Here is a 25640-nt window from a genome sequence, read left to right on the forward strand (position 1 = left end):
CTACTTAGAAGATACATTGCTTTATATTACTGTAGGAACTGTATTTTTACAAGTGAACATACATGCCTATTCGGCATTAGCACTGAAAGCAATGCTGCTGTGAGCCAATCCTGATGCTCCCAACTGGTCTCTTGTGTTACCCCTTCCTCACACTATAGCCAGAGAAACAGTGTTTTTAAAGGCTGCTCCCACTAAAATGTTCTCTAAGGTATGGGTTCTGGGAATCCACTTTTTTTTTTTTTTTTTAAATTAAAGGTTTTTTAAGTAATCTCTACACCCAGGGTGGAGTTTGAACTCACAACCCCAAGATCAAGAGTCACATGCTCCACTGACTGAGCCAGCCCGGTGCCCCAGGAATCCACTTTTTAACCAGCTTCTCGGGTTGCTCTGAGAACATCTCATTTACAGTACATTTTAAGCCATTGGAACAGAATGAGGACACACTGGTTTTTCAGAGTTGAAATATCTCTCACTTTCAACCCCTATTTTATGCATTTAAATGATTAGATTGATAATGTTTTTTTTTTAATTTTTTTTTAAGATTTTATTTATTTATTTGACAGATAGAGATCACAAGTAGGCAGAGAGGCAGGCAGAGAGAGAGAGGAAGGGAAGCAGGCTCCCTGCTGAGCAGAGAGCCCGATGCGGGGCTCGATCCCAGGACCCCGGGACCATGACCCGAGCCGAAGGCAGAGGCTTTAACCCCCTGAGCCACCCAGGCGCCCCTTGATAATGTTTTTTTTTTTTTTTTTAAATTTTTTTTTTTTTTTGATAATGGTTTTTAAAGACATCCTCTTCTTCAAGAGTCTGCAGTGCCAACAACATATTCCCCAGAAGCAAGCTGTAGAGGGCAAATAAAAAGTTTAATTAATGGTTGAAAAATCTTAGGCTTTGAATTTAGATGGATTTTAAATTGAAACTTTACCTTAGTCACTTGCTAGCTGGTTAATCTTGAATCACTTAACTGTTCTGAACTACAGATTCCCGATCCATAAATTAGGATAATAAAATACCAAACATCCCCTTATGAGGAATAAATGCATCTAAAACAGTTGGCACAGTGTCTGCTCAACGAATGTGAGCCACTTACAATTATCTCCTTTTGCACACCTCCTTTTGCGAGGAGGCAAGGGGGCAAATTAAGAGGCTAATTCCCTGTCAATTTCCCTCAATTTTGAAGGATAGCAGATTCCATGAAAATTTCAATGAAAAAACAGCATTGCTGTCATGATTCCTTAATTATAAATCTTCGCCAACTCATTATCATGTACATTCAAATAGTTATGTACTAATCTTTGCTCACTGCAAAAAACTGAGAGCATGTTTATTCACCTGAAAATAAAAAAGCAGCTATGGAAGTTATTTGGCTTAGGTATTTAACTATCAAATCTGGAATGATTGGTATTTTGGGACACTTGGGGTGGCTCTTCTGGCCCTGATTCCAAGGTGGCACATGAAGAAGGATCTTTGATAACTTACTAGTTCTTTGAAATTAGGAAATGCATTTAATAGATGTCCTTGTGGTACTGAGACCATCATAGCATAAATAAAATTTAACATCCTCCTTTATGTATGTCTAAGACTAAAATATGTATGATTAAATACATTGTAAAGTGCTTAGGTAACATCTCATTATCATATTATCACCTTTTAGATTCATAAGGTAATAATATCAGTTCATATCCGTTGCTCACTGTGTCAGTTACCTTTTTAGTGCTGTGTAACAACCACCTGAAAACAAAGAAGCTTAAGACAACATGCCTTTTATTAGGGCTGAACTCAGCTGGGCAGTGTCTTGGGTCTCACCTGGCTTCCCTCAAGCAACTGTAGTTATCTGATCACTCAACTTGGAGGTAAGGAGTTAAGATGCTCTAAGAGGACTTTGCCTCCTCTGTAGGTGATGTTGCTGGCTGTTGGCTGGGTCATGTGTCTTTACCAGGCTAATCCAGGCTAATCATAGCCTCAAGATTCCAAAAGAGTGAGAGCAGAAGCTTCCAGCCATCTCGAAGAGTTGGCTTATAAGCTACACTACTTCACTTTGGCCACATTCTCTTGGTCAAAGCAAGTCACAAGGCTATGCCAAGAATGAAGAAAGTAGAGAAATAGACTTCACTTCTTAGTCAGAGTTGTGGCCAAGACACCCTACAAAGGGGCATGTACATAGGGATGTAAGGAATTTGTGGCTGTTTGTTTTTGTTTTTTACAATCTACATTGCTAGGCACTTTGCTCCATATTTTGCATGCATTTTTTAATTTCACAACATTCTTTGAAATGTGTATATTATGAAACCCATCTTACAAATGAGAAAACTGAAAACAGATATGTAATTTAACATTTATAATGAAGGAATTAGTGAGTAAAGTCATGCTAATAATGGAATGTTATGTTTAAAAGAATGACAGACTATTATAAAATAATTCCATTATATTTTTGAAAAACATGTACACACATGCAAGCATCCTTGTGGGATGGGCAATACTAACAAATATTAATAAAATTCTCTGAGTTAGAAGATAACGAATAACTGTGATTCCTATTTCTTGTATTTTCTACATTTTTCATAGTAAGTATATATTTACTTTTAGAAATTAAAAGTAATGTTTTAAAAAGTAAATCTCTGGGGGTGCCTGGGTGGCTCAGTGGGTTAAGCCTCTGCCTTCGGCTCAGGTCATGGTCTCAGGGTCCTGGGATCGAGCCCCGCATCAGGCTCTCTCTCAGCAAGGAGCCTGCTTCCCTTCCTCTCTCTCTCTGCCTGCCTCTCTGCCTACTTGTGATCTCTCTCTGTCAAATAAATAAATAAAATCTTAAAAAAAAAAAAAGTAAATCTCTGGGGCACCTGGGTGGCTCAGTTGGTTGGGCATCTGATTCTTGATTTTAACTTTGGTAATGATCGCAGGGTTGTAAGATTGAGCCCCACTTCGGGCTCCGTGCTCAGTGGGGAGTGTGCTTGAGATTCTCTCTCTTTCCTTCTGCCCCTCTCACACCTCTTTCTCTCTCTCAAATAAATAAATCTTTAAAAAACTAAAAAATGAAAAAGGTAAATCTAGCAAAACTCACACAAGAAGATATAGATTATCTGAATAGCCCTATATCTATCAAAGGAGTGGAGCCAGTAATAAATAACTTCTCAGAACAGAAGCAACAGGCCCACATGAGTTTACAGGTGAATTCTACCAAACATTTAAGGAAGAAATCATAACAAATCTCTACAATCTCTTCAAGAAAGTAGAAGCAGAGAGAATACTTCTTAACTCACTCTCTGAGCCCAGCATTTCTCTAATATCCAAACCAGCCAAAGAAATTTCAAGAATTGTAAACTACAAACTGATATTTCTCATGCATTAGATGTAAAAATTCTCAACAAATATTAGCAAATCAAATCCAGCAATGTATAAAAAGAGTTATAAACTATGATCAAGTGGGGTTTGTCCCAGGCAAACAAGGCTGGTTTAACATTTAAAAATTAACATTTAAAATTTTAATCAATGTACTCCATCACATCATCAGGCTAAAGAGGAAAGATCATATGATCATATCAATAGATGCAGTAAAAGCATTTATCAAAATCCAATATCCATTTATGGTAATGACCCTTAAAAAGCTAGATTAGAGGGGAACTTCTGAATCTGATAAAGAACATCTACAAAAAAATTACAGCTACTACTATACTGGTAAGAAATATTATAAATAGTATATTATAAATATTATAATGGTGAGAAAATCGAAGCTTTACTAAGATCAGGAAAAAGCCACGATTGTTCCCTCTCACCACTCTTACTCAGCTTCATACTGGAAGTCCTAACTAATGCAACAAGACAAGAAAAGGAGGGATGCCCGGGTGGCTCAGTTGGTTGGGCGGCTGCCTTCGGCTCAGGTCATGATCCCAGCGTCCTGGGATCGAGTCCCACATCGGGCTCCTTGCTTGGCAGGGAGCCTGCTTCTCCCTCTGCCTCTACCTGCCACTCTGTCTGCCTGTGCTCGCTCTTGCTTCTCTCTCTATGTCAAATAAATAAATAAAATCTTAAAAAAAAAAAAAGACAAGAAAAGGAAGTTATAGACATACAGATTGGGATGGAAGAAATAGAACTGTTCTAGTTCATAGATGACATAATTGGTTATGTAGATAAATCCAAAATACTGACAACACCAAATGCTGACAAGGATCTGGAGCAATGAGAATGGTCATTCACTGCTGGTGGGAATGCAAAACAGTACAGTTACTTTGAAACACAGTTTGGAAGTCTCTCACAAAATGAAACATATTCTTTACATAGGATCCAGTAATCATGCTCATAGGACTTAAGAACTTATGTCCACACAAAAACCTACTCATGGATATTTACAGCAGTTTTATTCATAATTGCCAAAACTTGGGAAAAAACATGATGTCCTTCAGTAGATGAATGGGTAAATTCAGGCAATGAACTATTACTCATTGCTAGCTATCAAACCATGAAAAGCCATGAAGAAAACTTAAATGTATATTGCAATGTGCAAGAAGCACTTTTTGGAAAAGCTACATATCATATGATTTCACCTATATGAAATTCTAGAAAAGGCAAAACTAGGGAGGCAGGAAAAGGTCAATAGTTGTCAGGGATTGGGAGAAGGAAGTGATGAATAGGCACATCACAAAGGATATTTAGGATAGTGAGACTATTCTGTATGATGCTATAGGGTGGGTATATTCTATTATAAATTTGTCTGAACCCATAGAATGTACAACACCCAAGAGTGAACCCCCATGAAACCCATAGACTTTGGGTGATTATGTTATGTCAATGTAGGTTCATCAGTTGTAACAAATGTACACTCTGGTGGGGGGTGTTGACAATGGAGGAGGTTATGCATAGGTGGGGATGGGGGAAATAGGGATACTTTGTATTTTCTGCTCAATTGTGAAGTGAACCTAAAACTACTCTAAAAAATGAAGTCTATTAAAAATGTTTAGTGAGATTTTCAAAGTTGTGACTCTCATCATTGGATGAAAAGTTAGTATTTACATTATTCCCTTTAAGTTGTATTTTCATTTATATGCTCATCATCGTGTATATCTGATAATTTTTGTATCTCACTATTTTTCCCATTTTTCACCATTCTGATGTGGAACATCTCAGATCTTACCCTGATAATTTCACTAATGGTAAAGCAACCTGCAAACTGGTAAGGGCCCCTTGTAGAAAATTTTATATTTGGTCACTTATTGTTTCTTAAACTAATATAGTTATTGCATTCAGATAAAGAGTCCTCAACTCCCTGGAAAAAAAACCAAAACTGATTAACAAAACTTATAACTACATTTTAAAAAGTAAATCTCTAATTTTTACTCTAGTTTTATTTTGTTCTACTTTCACAAAACCCTAAACTGACTAAGTTCTACTTGATGTCTGATCTAGATCCTGGTAATTAATTAGATGTCTAGGCAAAACATCTAAATGTTTTAGCTTTATACAGTTTACTAAATGGTTCCTAAATAGTCTCCAATAGCTCAAAGCAGTCATAGCACTAATTGCCTAATTCTCTCACGGAGAACCTCATGCTGGACCTCAAAGTCCACAAAAGGCATATTCAATATCATACCTTAAAATCACATGATCAGGCAAACTACTGAATGCTTTTTCCTGGTAGGCTGACAAACCAAGAATTACAAAGTTATAAAATTAAGACTCATGGCCAGAATTTGCAACTGGAATTCACTGATGTGGATTGTCATTCTCTCTATAAAACACACCTGTTTGAGTGTTGCAGCTGTTTTTAGGTATTCCATGGACAACTCCAAGATCAAGAGTTGCATGCTGTACTGACTGAGCCTGCCAGGTTCCCCAAGGGCAGAAAATTTCTAAAGAAATTTTTTATGAAACATATACAAAATACTGAAACAGAAACTGCTCGTTTTATATCTTTCAAAGCAGTTCAATCTTATAAGGGGGAAGAAATCATAAACATTCAGGTTATTCACCAGGATATGTGCTGAATCAAATTTCTTTGTTAAATATTACATGAAGTATAATTTGTATTGTGAATTTCACTAAATTGTGAACTTTGGGGCACCTGGGTGGCTCAGGTGATTAAGTGGCTGCCTTCAGCTCAAGTCATGATCCCAGGGTCCTGGGATCCAGGGTAGCATCAGGCTCTCTGCTCAGTGGGGAGCCTGCTTCTCCCTCTCCCTCTGCTGTTCTGTCTGCTTGTGCTCTCTCTCTCTGTCAAATAAATAAATAAAAATCTTTAATAATTAATTAATTAATTGTGAATTTTAACTGCTAGTACTTATCACGATTCCACTTTTGGTTTTTAGACAAGAACTGTACAGTAAGAAAAAATTTTTTAAAGATTTTATTTATTTATTTGACAGACAGAGATCACAAGTAGGCAGAGGGGCAGGCAGAGAGAAAGGAAGGGAAACAGGCTCCACGCTGAGCAGAGAGCCCGACGCGGGGCTCAATCCCAGGACTCGGGGACCATGACCTGAGCCGAAGACAGAGGCCTTAACCCACTGAGCCACACAGGTGCCCCGAAAATTTTTACTGTTTACATGTTTACTGCATGTTTACTGTGACTTACATGTATTTTTTAAATGTTACAAGTATCTCAAAATTTATTTTCTCTCCTATATAATCATAATGCCAGTATAAGGACACTCAATTTAAAGTGAGGTCAGTACTACCACCACCATTACAATCTGAAATCATCGGGCAAAAAATATTCCTTTGCTTTAATATAAAGCCTTCACTTACTTGTTTTTGCAACTAAGCATTTGATATGAGATCTCTTCCACACGGAAAGTATTAGGATCACAAAGGCAAGAGCTGAGAGTTTTGATGGTCTTCAGAACTTACCTGCTGTCATGAAAAAACAAACAAACAAAAACTGAGAATCTGCCAAGTCATGATTCAGACCAAAGTCCCAAATTACTGCCAAGGTGCAGGAACTAACTCTCCCTAGTTAGGACTGCCTGGATGCCTCCCTTTCATGTTTCATCTTCTGTGTGCAACGTATCAGCAAGCCATGCTGGCCCTGCCCTTCGTTTTCAAATCCCTTTACTTCCTTCCATATCTGCTGTCATTATTTTAATCTAATGAATGGGCAGGTCCCAAAACATATGGCTTATACAAGTGGCATTGTTTTTATATACATTAGGATGAGTGCTTAGGTATTTTGCTAAGAAGTTTCCATTTTGAAGGAAAAAGTAGTGTCTTTTCACTGGGTCTTTTCAATGTTTGTAAAGTATGTTATGGTGTAAAGAAGATCAGATGTTTTCCATAAGGGTATATAAAAGTAATGAAATCTAAATTAATAGGAGCATAGTCGTTCCCCCTTTTTGTTGCTGATTGTAGCCAAGGCTCATGGTCTCCTTAAAAAATGGATACGCTAGGACACACATTTCCTTCACAGGATTATTGTGAAAATCAAATAAAAGTAATGTGACACTGGAAACCAATTCACTAATGTAAACAATCATTTACTGAGCATTCACTGCATGATACACTTACCACTCTTCTAGGTCCTGAGCATGCAGCGGTGAAGAAGGATGACTTCCCTGCCTTCTTGGACAGGGACCAGAGGGTAGAGGAGACCGAAAATAAATGAATACCAACAAAGACTCACGTATACGCACTCATACACACACCTTCACAGAGGAATACATGGGACAGTGGGTTCTTGAGTTCTACTGATAGAGGCAAAGGGAGCAGCGATATGCAGTTCTGGAAAATAGGGTTCCAGGCAGATGAACTCCGGCATGGGGCTGAGAACGAAAAGCAGCCAGGATGGCTGGAGCAGGGAGGACAGAGCAGAGGAAGGAATCCGATGAGGCCAAAGAGGTGGGCAGGAGCTGAGTCACCTGTTGGAGGCTACCGCAAGAGTTTGAACTTTATTTTGATTGGAATGGGAAACTGCAGTGGTTGGGAGTCTTATGCAACTAAAAAAAAAAGACTCCAGTCAACTGAAGAAAAGGAATTGACTGAAAAGAAGTTGGAAAACTCCCAGGGGGTGCCTGGGTGGCTCAGTGGGTTAAAGCTTCTGCCTTCGGCTCAGGACATGATCCCAGGGTCCTAGGATGGAGCCCCGCATCGGGCTCTCTGCTCAGCGGGGAGCCTGCTTCCTCCTCTCTCTCTGCCTGCCTCTCTGCCTACTTGTGATCTCTGTCTGTCAAATAAATAAATAAACTCTTTAAAATAAAAAAAGAAAAAAAAAAAAAGAAAGAAAACTCCCAGGACCACCAAGAAGCCCGATGAGTCAGGTTTGGAAAATGGGCAGCTGCTCAGTGAGGCGGGCAGGCAGGCAGAGTAGGCAGGACCATCTCCCAGCACTGGTGTGGGGGACCACGGCTGCAGCTGCCAGAGTGGACCCAGCAGGCCTGCCTCCACACCACCTGCAGCCCCAGACTGGTGTCCACTGGTGTCCTCTAGCCCCTTTGGTAGCCTGGCATGGAGGGAAATAGAGAAAGAGGCTCCAAGCATAGGGCTGCCAAAAATGTAGTGTCTGCACGAATGTACCCCTAGGGCATTTTAAGCATTGACCCCAACTTCACTAGGCCCGCATTACTCACTAACCCCCTGAGTTAATTATCCACTTCGTATTCTTCCTTCTGAACAAGAAAGAAAACAGCTCTGGGTGTTCTTGTTCATACCCATGTCACAAATATCACACAGTTGGTTATAACATTGTCTTACTCCAAGACTAAATGTTAGGACATACTACAAAATATGAGATGTCCCGGATTGAGGCATAACACTCAAAATAGAAGAATTTGCTTACCTATTGCAATGGTAATGTTCTCTGTTAAAGGAAGTCATGGTGGAAGGAGCAAATTTTCCCCCTCACTGAGAATCCTTCTCATGGGGGGTGTGACTCACATTCTTGGCAACCGATTCAAGTTCCTGAGAATATATATTTTAGTCAGTTTCTTTCAAAATCCTAAATTCTGAACAAGGAAAAGAGAGAAAAGGCAAATGAGTAGGCTTGTCTTGTATGCAGAAGGCATTTCAAAATGGCTGGCCAAAAGAGAAGACAGGAATGAGTGTGTACAGACGGCTTTGCCCAGGGAAAGTCACTGCCTTTCAGGAACAAGGATCAGCCGTAATCCCGGGCTTCCGAAAGGAGGCAAGCAGGGAGTCCGTGACAGGCCAGGTGAAGAAAACTTTCCCTGGCATCCATCCAGGACGATACCATTGTGGGTCAGGAAATAGCACGATGTTTCTGGCTGTGCTGTAACAGTAGAGTAGTACCAGGAAAACAATTGAGACATCTGGATCATTTCAACAATGGTGATGGGCGTGTTACGTGGAGGTGGTATTTTTTTAAACCTCCAGATTGGAAGTTTCCAATCCTGGCTACACATTAGAGTCACTTGGGAAACTTAAACACACACACACACACACACACACACACACACACACACACACGTGCACACACACGTACACACACAGAAATAAAAATCTCCAGGGAAAGTCCTGGGTCTCAGCACCTCTAAGAGCTCCCAAGGGATTGCTATGTGCAGCCAGGACTGAGAATCACTACTCAGGCTTCATGCTTCTGACTTGGGAAGCAGGAGATTTGGAATTCAAGAGGCTGGAGAATTTCTTTGCAAGGCGACCAGTGTCTCAGGTGCATCTTCTTCATAATTTCTACAGTTCTAAGTTCAAAGAACTTCTAAGACATAGTCCCAGGTCTAATTTTTGCTTCATCTACTTTGGTAGACAAGATAACTTGCCTCTGTTTTTGTTGTTGTTGCTGTTGTTGTTCTTTACAGACTTAAATTTTAATTGTCTGTGCTTAAAAAGAAAAAATGGCTAAGTCTTGAGCATTTATAATGGTATATTTGTCTTTATATCCATCATCTTTAGAATTTTAATATCCATCTGGTTTGTAAGTCAGCCTAATTTTATTCTCTGCTAAGGTATAAAAGTATGAAACTGTAAATTTATAATATCTACTGAGGATATGGGTTGGGTGAGATTGGGTAGCAACCGGAACCCTACAGTGGACTACTTGTCATTCTTCAGGACAAAGGAAACTTCCTGTTTTGTACTCAGACACATGCCCTGGGGCTTACAGGGAGGCTGGGCCAGTCTGGGATGACTCTAGGGCCTGTACTGTCCCCATCTGCTTCTGACAACACAAGCTGCCACTCTGGACAGAGCCCATGCCCACTCTGGGTAAGCGGAGTGCTCTTGGGACCTGGACAGACACATGGTCAGTGAGTCCTGTGGACTTTTCAAAAGTTATAAACTCTCAAAACCTTGGTTTCCCAGCTAGAAAGAAAACAAAAGCCTCTCAGAGGGCAACACGCCCCCCCACCCCCCCAGTGTTAGCAGTAAATATACCTAAGGCTTCTAGAAAGTTCACTTCCAGGGAGTATGTCTTAGTAGGTTTGTGTGGGGCTCAAGGAGCTCCCTGGTTGACCTGAAGCAGTTCGCCTGTGGGTCAGTCATTGAGAAACAGTGGTCATGGGCCAGGCAGGAGCTTTCCACAGGAAGAGAGTCTAATTAAGAGAGCTGAATTCCTGATTATAAAAAAGGTTATTTTTATGGGATATGCTAGCCGTAGAGAAGCTTTCTCTCCCTCTTTTTATCTTCAACCCTTGTTTATCACCAGCACCTTCCATGGAAGCCTGGAAACCATACATCCCAGAAACCCTAGCCTTCTGCATTCTAGGGTTTATATTCTCCCACAACAGGCACTCATGCACTACTTGAAAGGCAAAGGGACCCAGAAGCAGTGGGCTGATGTGTGGATCCCGACAGCCAAGGCTCTGCATGGCCACCAGGCTCCTTAGGGAGGCCCCCTCCTGCTGCGGCTAGGTCTCCAACCTCACCTTAGGTGGAGCTCCCTAATCAGAAAACAAACAGCAACAGATTCCCAAGTCTCTGCCCCACCGTTGGCAGGATGAATCTGAAAACGAATGTCTGTTTCCCTTGACTTTTGCTCTCTTAGAATTTCCATCAGCTTTTTTAGTATGTGATTCCATAAATTAAATCCCTTTCTGCTTAAAATACCTATGATGGGGGCGCCTGGGAAGCTCAGTTGATTAAACATCAGACTCTTGATTTTGGCTTGGGTCACAATCTCAGGTTGTGAGATGGAGCCCCACATTGGACTCCATGCTCGGTAGAGAGTCTGCTTGAGATTCTCTCCCTCTGCCTCTCCTCTGCTCCCACCACCCCCCCCCCCCGCCCCGCTGCTGGTATGTGCTCACTCTCTCCAAAAGAAATAAATAAATCTTTCCAAAAAATATCTGGAATAGTTTCTGTTTTTTCGATAAAACACTGACTGATGAAGTATTTGGTGCCAGACGTGGCTCCAGGAAATGACCCTCAAAGGTGGGGATCTGGGAGTCATTGTCCAAGCTAAGTGGGTTGGAAGGTGGTGATGGCCTCATTTCAGTGGTCACGGGTACTCTGTACCTGCAGGGGGTAATTCAGCCAATATCCGTGGGTGTCAGGCATGAAGGTAATGCTTTGAGTGCCAGTGGCCCCTGAGAGAGGCACAGTGGCGGGAATGGTGCTTTACAAGGGCTGCAGAGTGGCTGCGTGGAATGCTTATAAAAAAGAAAACTTCAGGGATGTCTGGGTGGCTCAGTCAGTTAAGTGCCTGCCTTCAGCTCAGGTCATTATGCAGGGTCCTGGAATCGAGTCCCACATTGGGCTCCTTGCTCAGCAAGGAACCTGCTTCTCCCTCTCCCTCTGCTGCTCCCCCTGCTTGTGCTCACTCTCTCACTATCTCTCTGTGTCAAATAAATATAGAAAATCTTTTTAAAAAAAGAAAAAAACTTCAGGGGTTCTGAGGTGGCTCAGTCAGTCAGGTGACTCTTGATTTCGGCTCAGGTCATGGTCTCGGTTGTGGGATGGAACACCACATCAGATTCTGTGCTTGGGGGGGAGTCTGCTGGAGATTTCCTTTCTCCCTCTTCCCACTTTCTCTCTCTTTTTTTGAAATAAACAAATAAAACTTCAAATCTCATGCTTAGGACTTGTCATTTTCAACTGAAGTCACAGTCAGGAAACCAGAGATTTTCAATAACCACCCTAACAGAAGCTTGTTTTTTATGGCTGCAGGACCAGTAAACTACCCCCAAAAAGCCCGAAGGTCAAACCTGTGGATTTCAGAATTACAACACACATTGAATCCGTAGCCATGGTCTATAAATTTGGGGGACTTGATGGCCAAAGAGAAGTACCCTGTGCATTGTACTGAGGGCCTTTGGGTGCATTTGGATGGATGTGAATGCTCTGAACATATCAGCCCCACTGATTACTTCTTGCCAGGAGAAGCAGCCTTTCTTATATGTCTGAGGAGACTCACTCCGCCTTGCTTGATGCCCTGAATAATCTCTTCTTGAGCTAATACATTTTAAGGGAGTGTAGATTCTCCTCGAGATCTAACCCATCTCATTTTTTCCAGACTGTAATCAAAGTCAGCAGCCCCCAGGGATCAGGTTCAAATCTGACCCAGGTTCAAATCTCTAGAAGAGAGACCTAGTCACTGAGGGGACTGCAAGATGGTGGTAGGAACCTGGTACCATTTACAACCTCCCAAGTCTTTCTAGAGAACGTCTCCAACACTCCCGTGAGGAGGTCTGCTTGGCCAAGCATCACCAATAATCCTGACTGCTTGTAGGCCAATGTATAGGAAGGTTCCAGGCCAAGGTGCATCCTGCCCCAGCCCCCCAAATGTCACACCATAGTATAAGGGAATCCAGTCCCTCCTGTGTGCCAGTCGTCCCCTCATACTTGGAACACGCCCTTCATTTTTCCTTCTTATCCCCCATCCCCTGCTCACCGTTGAATTAAAAATGAGTCCACGGCCATTGAGCTAAGAGTTAGCTGGGAGAGAGGGAAGAACTGCTTGCTCTGATGTCAATCTCACTCTCCTTAGGCGACCCAGACTTCCTTTAGTATTTCCTCAAACCTAAGACTTACCAGGTGTGAGGCACATTGTTATTCTATGGGCCACTAACAGGGGAAACATTGCCAACTGTAATTGTAAGATGCCAGCAATTGTAAGATACATCCTGCTCCAGAGTGTTAAAGTGAAAGAAAAGAAGTGTGCCTTAGAATGGGCGAAAAATAGTCAATCAAGCTCCTTGGACCTGGCTCCTCTCCTCAGAATTCCTTGTTTTGTTTTAAAGTGGTATCTATTTAAATAATCTCTACGCCCAATGTGAAGCTCAAAATCACAACCCTGAGATCAAGAGTTGCACGCTCCACTGACTGAGCCAGCCAGGCACCCCCAGATTTCCTCGTTTCGAAGGAAGTTCCCTCTCTCTCATACATATCATCCAGCACATTTTTCTGGATCAGAAGACATGCCCAGACATAGCGGATTTCAGCTTCTACCAACCGGGAGCCCTGATTTCAAGGGATTTTTTAAAGATACGGGAAAATGTTTATGGTCATGATAAGCTGGGAAAGTCTATAATGTAGTATGCAAAATATATTATCAATAGTGTAAGAAAATGCATAAAGAAAACTGGAGACAAGTATTCTAAGAAAATACTTAAAGCATATTGACAAAGGGCTAATACCTTAACTACGTGAAGAACTCATAAAAAAAGACAAAAATTCTGATAGAAAAAGAAAACAAAAATTAAGTTTATCAATGAACATTTATTGTGTTTCAGGCTCTGTACAGGCTGAGTGTTCAATAAACCAGAAAAAAAAAAATCTGTTCCAGTCACTTTTATGGTCTTTTGAAGGAAGAAATGGTAACAAACAAGTAAATATATGGGCAGACCTCCGAGATATTACAGGTTCAGTTCCAGACCACTATAATAAAGCACATATCAATTGAGTCAAAAATTTTTTTGGCTTCCCAGTGCGTATAAAAGTTATGTTTATATTATACTGTAGTCTGTTAAGTGTACAATAGCATTATGTCTAAAAAATTACACATGTATCTTAATTTTAAAATACTGTATTGATAAGAAATGCTAAGCATCACCTGAGAGTTTTCAGTAAGTCCTGTTTTTTTTGCAGTGGAGGGTTCTGCCTCCATGTTGATGGCTGCTGACTGACTGGGGTGGGAGCTGCTGAAGGCTGGGGTGGCTGCGGCAGTTTCTTGAGGTAAGAGAACCATGAGGTTTGCCACACTGATAGAATCTTCCTTTCGTGAACTATTTCTCTGTACCGTGCGATGCTGTTTGATAGTAGTTCATCTTTAGTAAAACTTCTTTCAAAATTGGAGTCGGTCCTCTCAAATCTTGCTGCTGCTTTCTCACTAAGTTGATGTAAGATTCTAAATCCTTTGTGGTCATTTCAATAGTCTTCATGGCATCTCCATCGGGAGCAGTTTCCATTTCAAGAACCCACTTTCCTGGCTCATCCACGAGGAGCAGCTCCTCGTCCGTCCAAGTCTGATCACGAGACCGCAGCCGCGCGGCCCCATCTTCTCACACCACTTCTAACTCCAGTTCTCTTGCTGTTTCCACCACCTCTGCGGTGACTGCCTCCGCGGACGCCCTGAACCCCTCCAAGTCCTCCAGGACGGTGGGAACCAACCTCTCCCAAACTCCTGTTAACATGAATCATTAGCCACTCAAGAAACGAATAAATTTTTAGATTAAACAAGCAAAACAAGGCTCACTGAGTAAACTGAGACTCTACTTGAGATTTAGCTCAATTGTTTGTCATTTGTGTTAATAGTCACCTCACACTTGAGAGATACCTGTGTATTGGAGGGAAGAACAGTATCAGAGCACATGGCAGAAGCACAAAGTTAGAAAAGAGAACCTACTGGGGTGCCTGGGTGGCTCAGTCTGTTAAGCATCTGCCTTCAGCTCAGGTCATGATCCCAGGGTCCTGGGATGGAGTCTCACATCGGGGTCCTTGCTCAGCAAGGAGCCGGCTTCTCCCTCTGCCCCTCCCCCTCCTCGTGCTTTCTCTCTCTCTCTCTCTCTCTCTCTCTCACATAAGTAAATAAAAATCTTTTAACAAATTAAAAGAAAGAAAAGAGAACCTATTGCCTATGTTTGCAGGTACCAGCTAATGCCTCCATCTGAAGGACACTTCATTCCCCCTTCCTCCTGCACCCACAGAATCTTTTTTTTTTTTTTGCACCCACAGAATCTTAAGTCACAGAGGCTCTGGTTAGCCTCTCCAAGCCCCAAGTCCTCACTCTTCTAATCTTACAAATTCTATTTTAATTATTTGTTACCACTTCTGTCTTTCCAACTTGGTAACACAGAGTTGACTCACACTTATCCAGTGTTATTTCTCTTCTTTCTTCCTCCAAGACAGTAGGGTCTGTATTTTCCCCTTGTGTCCCAGGGCCCAGCTTGCGCCTGAGTTCTAACATTCAACAAACGCTGGTTGAAGCTATGTATGTATGAATGAGTGAGTGAGGACAAATTGGCCCTATCTAATAGGTTTAAGAACATATGGGAAAATAAATATAAAGCAAAGGTGGTTATTGTAGATGCATTTTGTACTAGGAGCAAAGTAGAAAATCCCCTGAATTTGGTCTACATTCCAAATTTCACGTACACATGACCTGTCATTGCTAAGTCCAGGATGTCCTCAGAACCTTAGAAATAGAATGGGATTCCAATGGGAATCTTCAGGGGGTTCCACTCTAGGTTTGAATTTTCTATAAAAGATATGCTACTGTTTAAAAGGGTAGTTCAAGGGGCGCCTGGGTGGCTCAGTGGGTTAAAGCCTCTGCCTTCGTTCGGCTCAGGTCATGATCCCAGGACCCTGGGATTGAGCCCTACATGGTGGGAGAGGGGTGTCTCTGCTCAGCGGGGACCCTGCTTCCCTTCCTCTCTCTGCCTGCCTCTCTGCCTACTTGTGATCTGTCAAACAAATAAATAAAATCTTAAAAAAAAAAGTAATTCAAAGGAACAAGCAGTAATTACAGATATTCAGTAACATTTGACTCTGTCTTGACTTCAGTCCAGATTCACTCCGGTGGCCTGCCATGGAGTTAAGGCAAGGCTGGAATTCCCTCGCTGAAAATATGGGGAGGGCTCAGCCCTGAGGAGTAGCTGCCAGGTGCAGGCGCTCTGCTTCCCAACAGGAAGTTCAGCCAATAATCTCCATTCCCAGGGTGGATGGTGGTCCCAGCAGGTCAGGGCTGAGTTTAGTGACATGGCAGTGACAGGAAATGCCAAATGTGGCATTTTTCAGATCTTTAGCCTGTGAATAAATATGATGCTGATTTCCCATACTCTGTCCTCCAAATCCAGGTAATGCAAACATGAGATTCCTGGTCGTTTTAATTTTGCTCCCATTCTTCCTTCTTTCAACATTATTTGCATTGACTTAAATAAACTTGAACAAATATATCTGTTTATGATCCCTATATCAAGATCATGATATTCACTACGTGGGAATGAAAAGAAATTCAGCAATGAGTGAAGGGGAAAAAGAAAACAGTGACGACAGTTAAATAGCACCATGATTTCTGCTTTCACTGTGAACATCAGGTCCCACCTTCACCCCTTCTCCCCCAGACACAAGGACACACATGGAAGCCTGGGGTGTGGCATCTGGCGGCCCATTCAGGAGGCATCACTTCATCACTACTGCTCGTGTAAATCTGGCCAATTACCCGCCCCCTTCGAAACTAATCTTTCGCACCTATATACTGGGATAATAAAACTCTCAAGATTATTGGGAAGATGAAAAGGAGCAACATGGTTCAACAGGAGCTGTCACAGAACATGTCTTCACTCAGGGGCTCTAAGCTCCAGCACTCAACCCTGCCACATCCTGAAAGAGAAGACCCAAGCTGCACTTCCTGTTTGGAACCCCTGCACAGTTCCATCTTGGCTGCCAGATGTTCATTGTGTCATTTTCATCTCACCTCAGGTTCTGAATGTGATGCTTCAATTCTGTCCCAGCCTTGTGAGATTGTCAAGAGGACTAAATTTAATGACTTGATATTGGTAAAGCACGTACAACAGTGTCTGCCACTTAGTGAGTGCTTGTAAGTGATACATATTTGGCATGAAGGTAGTGGGGGTCCAGTTCTAGGAGCATGGTTTTGACTTTTTATCAGCTTTAATAACATGTTGTTGAATAGAAAGATCACTGTCTTGTACGATGTCAGTCTGTCAAAATGGCAGGATTTGGGTGTTTCGGGATAATTAATTGCAGAGTCAAAGCTCTGCAGAGACAACATAAAACTGCTCACATGGCACAAACCCAGCTCTGCACCCCTCCTCTGATCTCCATCCTCCTGGTAATTGTCCCGAAATAGTACAGTAACTGTGATGGTTTTCCTGCAGGGACGGTAAGGGATCTGGAGGAAGGCTCCCTTCCCTCCCATTGCATAAAGGTGATTGACCAGCGAGGAGCCTTGGCTGTTGGGGCAGAAGCTTCAGGAACTATGGAGGGGCTACTGGACGCAGTGTGCCGGCTTCCCAGGCTGTTGGATGTGAGCGCACCCGTGTGCTTGACCACCTGCTGGGGATGGCCCTGGCTGTTCTGGCCAGCTACTCACATCTCTGCAGCCTGCCCATCACAGACCATGTCCTGCTGCATACTTTGGATAAATCAGGAAGTTTACAAGTATTTTAGACTCTCACGTGATTTGTCACTCTGAGTACTCACAGACAAGCCCATTATGGCTGTTACCATACCCAAGTGTAATCTGAGGTCTGGTTGGTCTCGCATACTTGGGCCTTATTACTTTTGTCAGCTTTCTCCTACAAGGAGCCTTTCTTCAGGAAACGGGTTAAAAATGTATCCTCCTCATTCTGTACCTTTATAGGTCTGTAAGCGACTAGATCTGGGGTCTTTTACTGGTTTGCTTTTTGTAACATGCAACCAGAAGGAGTCATGCCTAAACACCACATTTCTTTATGTTCTAAATCAAATTTGACCCATCACATTTTATAATTTCTAAATCATATTAAAGCATCACATTTCTTTATTTTCTAGTTAAAAATATATCTTGAGAAATGGCCAGGATTGTAGTCAGAGAGAAGTTTAGAGACTCGTTTGTGTTTGTTAGTAAACATTTTGCTATACTTACCAAATTAGCAACAAAAGGAAGATTTCTTTTTTTTTTTAAAGATTTTATTTATGTATTTGACAGAGAGAGACAGTGAGAGAGGGAACACAAACAGGAGGAGTGGGAAGAAGCAGGCCTCCAGCTGAGCAGGGAGCCCAATGAGGGACTTGATACTAAGATCCTGGGATCAGGGCCCAAGCCAAAAGCATACGCTTAATGGCTGAGCCACCCAGGCACCCCTATACTTCAATTAAAAAAAAATGAGTGAATTCATTGCCAGCAGACCTACCCTGAAAGAATGCCTAAACACTCTATGTATTCTGATTGAAGACTTTAGTCCATTTATATAAAATTTTTTGATAGGTATGTATTTCTTGCCATTTTGTTAATTGTTTTCTGACTGTTTTTGTAGTTCCTTTCTGGTCTTCTTTTGCTTTCTTACTTTGTGGCTCAATGACTTTCTTCTTTTTTAAAGATTTTATTTATTTATTTGATAGAGAGAACACAAGCAGGCAGAGCGGCAGGCAGAGGGAGAGAAAGAATCAGACTCCCCACGAACAGACATGGGGCTCAATCCCAGGACTCTGGGATTATGATCTGAGCCAAAGTCAGCCATTTAACCAACTGAGACACCCAGGTGCCCCACAATGACTTTCTTTAGTGGTGTGTTTAGATTCCTTTCTCTTTATCTTTTGTGTGTTTACTATATGTTTTTACCTTGTGGTTATCATGAGGCTTATGTAAGAACTTATATTTATAATAATTTAAGTTGATAACAACTTAAATTTGATCACATTCTAAAGCTCAACATTTTTTTGTTAAATAAATAATGATACATTCACGTAACAGAATTTTACATATTCTCACCCATTTTTGTTAAAAATCCATAATGCTAATGGAAAATAAGAAGAATACATCCAAAATTGAAAATGAAATCCTCTTTGCCTTGTGGGATTATGTCTAGCCAATGTTTAGTTTCCTCTCTGGCTCTTTTACATTTTCCAATTTTTCCACAATGAAAATTTATTACTGTACAATCAAAATCTAATTTTTCAAATGTAGGGCACCTGGGTGGCTCAGTCAGTTGAGTGGCCACATCTTGGTTTGAGCTCAGGTGGTGATCTCAGGGTCATAAGATCAAGCCCCATGTCATGTTCCACACTCAGTGTGGAGTCTGCTTCAGATTCTCTCTCCCTCTCCCTCTGCCCCCCCCGTTGTGTTCTCTCTCTCAAATAAATAAATAAATCTTAAGAAAAAATTTTTAATGCACTCCTATTCAGAAGTAAATCAACTTTTCATCTAAGATTCTGAGAGTCATTATGTTGAGCCCTCAATTCACACCCTCTGCTCCTTAGTTGTCCAGCCAAGTCAAAATCTCTCAAACTCAGTTTATCTTCTGAAATATGGGGATATCAACTGTTGTTCTTGACACAGAAGTGTGATGAGGCACAGGTGGCAATGTCCACACACAAATATCTGACATACAGTAGGACATTCTGAAGGATTATTACTAGCAGCTCCTTTCTAGGACATTGGTGAACATTACCGAGTTTGTTCCCTTCTTGGCAAAGACATTGGCATATCCATGTTTCATTCCTAAGCGGTGATTTCATTCCATTCATGATGGAAATGTTAGGCACTTTAGAAGATGGATTACACCAGAGCTGGAAGTCTGCTTGATAAGGGTTCTTTTTGAGTAATTCCCATGTAGAAAGCTGGGTTTGAGAAATAGGGTCTTTCTAGCAGCTCAGCTCCATCCATGCCACCTCTGCCAGGTGCTTTCAAGATAAACACGTTTCCTTATGGGCTGCCAGAGCATCAGGGTGCCTAGTTGCTCAGTCGGTTAAGTGTCTGCCTTCCACTTGGGTTGTGATCTCAGAGTCCCTGCATTGAGCCACATGTTGGGTTCCCTGCTCAGTGGGGAATCTGCTTTTCCCTCTTCCTTTGTTTGTGCTGTCACTCACTCTCTCAAATAAATAAATAAAATCTCTAAATGGTCTCTCTGGAGGTTAAGAAGGCTGGACCATTTATTCGAGATTTTCCTGCCACAGTAGTTGAGGGTTTGGCCTTGGGTGTTAAGATCTGACACCGTTCTCCTTGGTACCAGAGGAAGCCCTTGGGCAGAAAAGGGAGATGCAGGTGGAAACTGTTCCCAGCTGCAGGTGAGTCCAGGTGGACTGAGGGGGATACATGGTGTGGCATCAAGAGTCACTGCAGTAGCCTTGTCCCAGAGTAGGCAACTCTGGGGTACAAGAAGTTGGTGACTATCCAGATATGCTATATTACAAAAGTTGAGACGACAAATGGAAGGAACCTAGATACCTGAGTCACCAGATGGAGGAGAGCTTTTGCCAACCTGACGCTTGGAAGCTGTCACGAGTCAGAACCTTTAGGGCTTTCCAAGTGGTCAATTTGGACATACTGTGGAGACACAAGGAAGCTTCATTACAATACTTTGTGACCTTTTCCTAGGAAGCTCACCATAATATAACCAATTGGATCACGGGTCTATTATAAAAGGAGATAACTCAGGAACAGCCAGATGGAAGAGATGCATGGGGCAAGGTATGGGAAGAGGTCTCCAAGCTTCCATGCCATCTCAAAGGGGACCATTTTCCACAAATATCCCTAAAGCTCAAGATTTTTACTCTATCTCTCCCCATGGTTTGTGTTTTTAATGTCAGATTTTACCTCTTTTTATCTCGTATCCCATAACTAGTTATTATAATCATACTTATTTTTACTATTTCATTTTTTGACCTTTATCCTCGCTTTATATGTGATTAGTACACTACTTTACATATATTTACCTGTTCAGTGAGACTTATTCTCTCCTATGCTCTTGTTACTAACTATCATGTTTTCTTTTCAGCTTAAAGAATTCTCTTTAACATTTCTTGTAAGGCTGATTTAGTCCTTTACCTTTTGCTTGTCTGTAAAATTATCTCTCCTTCAATTCTAAATGATAAGTTTGCCAGGTAAGCTAGGTTGGAAGTTTTTTTGGTTGGAAGTGTTTTCTTTCAGCACTTTGACTATATCATGCCAATCCTCTCTGCCTTCATGGTTTCTGCTAGAAAATCTGCTGATAGTCTTATTGGAGTTCCTTTGTATGTTAACAATTTTTTTCTTTTGCTGCTTTTAGGATTCTTTTTCTTTAATTTTTGACATTTTGACATTTTAATTATAATGTGTCTTGGTGTGGGTTTTCTTGTTGGAATTCTTTAGGCTTCCTCATTCTGGATGTCTTTTTCCTCCACCAGGTTAGGGAAGTTTTCAGCCACTATTTCTTCAGATAAAATTTCTTCCCACTTTTCTACTTCTTCTCCTTCTGCGAGCACTATAATACAAATTTAGTCTGTTTGATGTTGTCCTATAAGTTCCTTGGGCTATCTGCTTTTTTTTTTTTTTATCCTTTTTTCTATTTGCTGCTCTGATCAGGTGAGTTCCGCTGCCTTGTCTTTGCATTCACTGATCCTTTCTTCTGCCTCATCTTGTCTGCTGTTGAACCCCTCTAGTGTACTTTTCATTTCAGTTATTGTGTTCTTCAGTTCTGTGACCTCTCTTTGGCACTTTCTTATATTTTATCTCTTTGTTGAAGTCCTCACTCTGTTCATCTATTCTTCTCCTCATTTTGGTGAGCATCTTTATGACCATGACTCTGAAGTCTTTATCAGATAAATTATCTCTGTTTCATTAAGGTTTTTTTTTCCTTAAGTTTTCTCTGTTTTTTTTTTTTTTTTTTTTTACTTGGCACATATTCCTCTATTTTTTTCATTTTGCTTGACTCTCTGTATTGATTTCTATGGTATTGAGATTTCTGTCCCAGTCGTGAAGGAGTACCCTTGTGCAGGAGATATACCTTGTGTTCAACCCTCCCCCAGGTCTTTGTTGTCTCTCAAACCTTTGTTTTTGTCCAAGTGGTCTATTATATTTTTAGTAGTTCCATGTAGTTACATATGTGCACAGACTTGTCAGTATCCCAAAGGGGAAGATCTTAGCACCTAGACTCAGGCTGATTGGAAGCAAGACCCTCAGTCATCAGCTTTTAAATGTGTATAAATATATACAGTCTTGAAGTTATAACAATCATAAGCCCCACTGGCCACCAGAGCCAGGAGATATAGAGGTGTCCTCTGGGTTGCAATTACAAAATTGGGGCTCTAGGTGAGTGTATAACCTCTTTTTTGGGAGATACCAGAAGAGAAAAGCAGAAGAAAAGTGCCAAGATGGTGTCTATAGCCTATATTCCTTGAGAGCAGCTCTGTAGGCCATTAGACACCTGCTAAGTCTGAAGCCTGCTCCTCAGGCTTTTCTGGTTTTGTTTTTATTTATTTACTTATTTTGTTAATAGTGACCATCTGAATAGATGTGAAGTGATAGCTTATTGTGGTTTTGGTTTGCATTTCCCTAATGATTAGCTATGTTGAGCATCTTTTAATGTGCTTTTTGTCCAGGCATCTGGTTTTAAACTATCATAGAGTGTCAAATTGTAGCTGTTTTCAGCCAATCTGCATGTCATTTATAAAACTACATAACAAAGACATCCCCAAAACAAACAATCTGAAGACCAAAGAGCTTTTTAAGGTGACTCAGAAGTTAAGCACCTGTCACTTCAGTTGGGTTCTGTTAAGTTGGAGATCTTCATTGTGTGCCCAAAGCACACAGCACTTCTAGCTCAGTCAATGTTTAAGTAAGCAGATGAATACTCACTTTGGAGGTTATAAAGACCTCTTAAAAGAGAAGGGATGTTTTTATTACATACAGTAAACTGTAGGTCTACTTGGCCTATATGGTTTCACCTATGCATTCTTTCATCCATTTAAGGAAGAAGTAAAATCAACTCTAGATGAATTTTCCAGCAAATAGAACACTTCCCAACTCATATTATGAAGCTGGCATTGTTTTGAAACCAAAGCCAGACTATATATATAAATACACATTTTATGTATATGTATTTATTTCTATGTATACATTTTATGCACATATATTCATAAAATTCTATAAGCATCCTCCTTCTTCTTTTTACACTTCTTAGTTATCCATTACAAGTCAAGGGGAAAAAATGGACTTTTAATGCATTTCACATCTTTTACCTTGATGGTTGGAGGTGCCAAGGATGGAAGCATAGCATTAGTAATGTAGGCTGCTCCTGGGTGTGACCCATACAAATTGCACCCCACACTCAGAATCTTGGCCTTTTGAACTGGCTGGCTACCTTCTGAAAAAAGAAAAAATTCTGTAAGCCAAAATGAATTGAAAGATTGACATGCCTTAAAGGATACCTATTAAGGATAAAAATATACCATTGGAGGTTCTTCTGATAAACAAAGTAAACAAAACCATGGGATAGATCCATTAGAAGATATTTGTGAGACACTCGGACTCTGAGAATTGATACTTTAATGAATTAGAAGGGCAGGGAAAGATTAGAGGGTTAGTTTCCAATTGAGCAGGGGTTTGTTTACACAACTCTCTGAAGTCAGAGCCAACATATCTACCAGTATTGACTGTGTGCAATGTTCCTTTGGATTTTAGGGATGGGCTGCACTGTCACTAAAAGTGGGTTTTTCTGTAGAGAGTGGAGTAGTGATCTCGTCCTTGAGTCCCACACAAGCCCAGTAGGTAGCCCTCCAGGCAAGAGTGGGATTCCATCAGTGGATGCTTTCCATCAGTGCATCAGGATGAATGAAAGGGCTGTCCCTAGATGTGGAGTTTCCTAGGGATCACATTATAGCTCTTCGTCTGTTTTCCCACTGTGATGTTAGCTATTCGATGGTAGGGGCATTGTTTTATTCAACTTTGTACTTCTTCATACCTGATCCATTGCCAGGCATCCAGTTTCTGCCCAGTAAATAGAGTATACCTAGTTGGGGCCCTTAAGAAAACTCTTAGTCCCCTGAGGCTTTCATCGCAGGAGGGACATACCTTGAGTGGGTATCTGTGAGCATCTGTGCTTTTCTCCTGAGCTCCCTGAGGCCCATTCACCATTCATTACTTAATAATTATTTATCTTTTGAATTTAACAGGGAGGCCCAAACTTGAGCAGTTTTCCACAGTGGCTCCCCCAATGTGGCTCAGCAAACCCATAGACACTTAGAAGGGTGGTCCCCATTTGATTGATTCTGGCCTCCAAGCCCGTTCTCAGCATTAGATTCTTCCTTCCGTTTCCTGGTTTCCCTGAGCTCTCAATGGGGAACTCACTCCCTAGACTGTTTAGCAAAAGTCCAGGCTTTCGGCTGGGGGTCCAGGACTTTGGGAACTGAGAGATTAAAATTATTCAAGGGTACCATATCAGCAGAGAGCAGGGACTTCTATTCAACATGTCTAAACGAGTTTATTAATACCTATTGCTTTTTAGTACAATAGGTATTATTGTACTATAATAGGTATATTATATATAGGTATAGGTATAATAGGTACAGGTTAGATTGCTCTAATGAAAAGACTTGGAAAAACAAAGCCCTAAATAATATAGAAGTTCCTTTCTTTTTCATATAATAATCCAGGTGTAGTGCTCCAGGCTTATGGGACAGCTCTGCCATCCTATCTTTGGTGAAGGTTCTGGTTGTTGATGTTTTCCTACTAAATAAAAGGAGAAAAGAGATAGGGGAAGTCCTCCTCTAATGTTTTTTTTAAAGATATTGTACATGACCCTCCCAATTACAGTCTGGCGTGAGAATCTAACACAGAGCCAAATGAGCCATGGGCAAGTCTCAGGCTGCACATCCAGACCCTTGCTAAAATCCATCCTCCAGAGCCTGACCAACCCATACTCTTCCCTTCACACCAAGACACCTCCTACCACTGTAAAACAAAATATTTGCACTTGCCCCTAAAGGTGACATTTTGCCTTTTGTCTCTGTATTGTTGTACTTGTTCTCTCTGCTGGAAAAGTTTCCCTTTCCCTCCAAAGACAACCCTTACTCATCCCTTTAGGTGGGAAGCTGCTGAAGTACCAAATCCAAGAGATTTGGAGCCAGCACTGTACAAGGTGCTCCTTATATTCTGAAAAGCACTGTGTCTCTCCACCCACTGCTCATGCCACAGCCCTGGGAGACAACATGCCTCACCCCTACATCTGACCCATCACCAAGCTTAATCAGTTCTATGTCCCAAAGAGCTCTCAAATCCCAGCTGGTTTCTCTCCAACTCCACTGCCACTGTTGGAGCCTCCAAACCAGGTTGTGTTTGAGAGTGAAAGGCACCCCAACAGATGGCAAGAGATGACAATAGTCACAAACTTGGGTAGGTTTTAGGCAAACCAGGGCCTGGGTAACAAGGCTCTAGGGTTACTCTACTTTCTAGCCTGGTTTGGGTCTCTGGCCCTCCTGCCTGTTCTGCCTGTTTCCAGGTTGGACCCCTACATTCCATTCTCCACACAACAGCCCAAGTATGCTGTTTATTTTTTTTATAAACATTTTATTTATTTGAGAGAGAGAGAGAGAGAGTGAGAGAGAGAGATCACAAGCAGGGGGGAGGGGTAGAGGGAAAAGCAGGGAGCTTGATGGGAAACCCGATCCCAGGACCCCAGGGGTCATGACATGAGCTAGAGGCAGGTGCTTAACTGACTAAACTACCCAGGCACCCCCAAGTGCTCTGTTTAATACACATAACTAATGATAGCACTCCCTGCTACAAACCTTTTGGTGCCTCTTAGTCATCTTAAACTCTCAGTGACATTATT

This window comes from Enhydra lutris, unplaced genomic scaffold, assembly GCF_002288905.1.
Source record: "Enhydra lutris kenyoni isolate GAN:26980312 unplaced genomic scaffold, ASM228890v2 scaffoldscaffold71, whole genome shotgun sequence".
Lineage (NCBI taxonomy): Eukaryota > Metazoa > Chordata > Mammalia > Carnivora > Mustelidae > Enhydra > Enhydra lutris.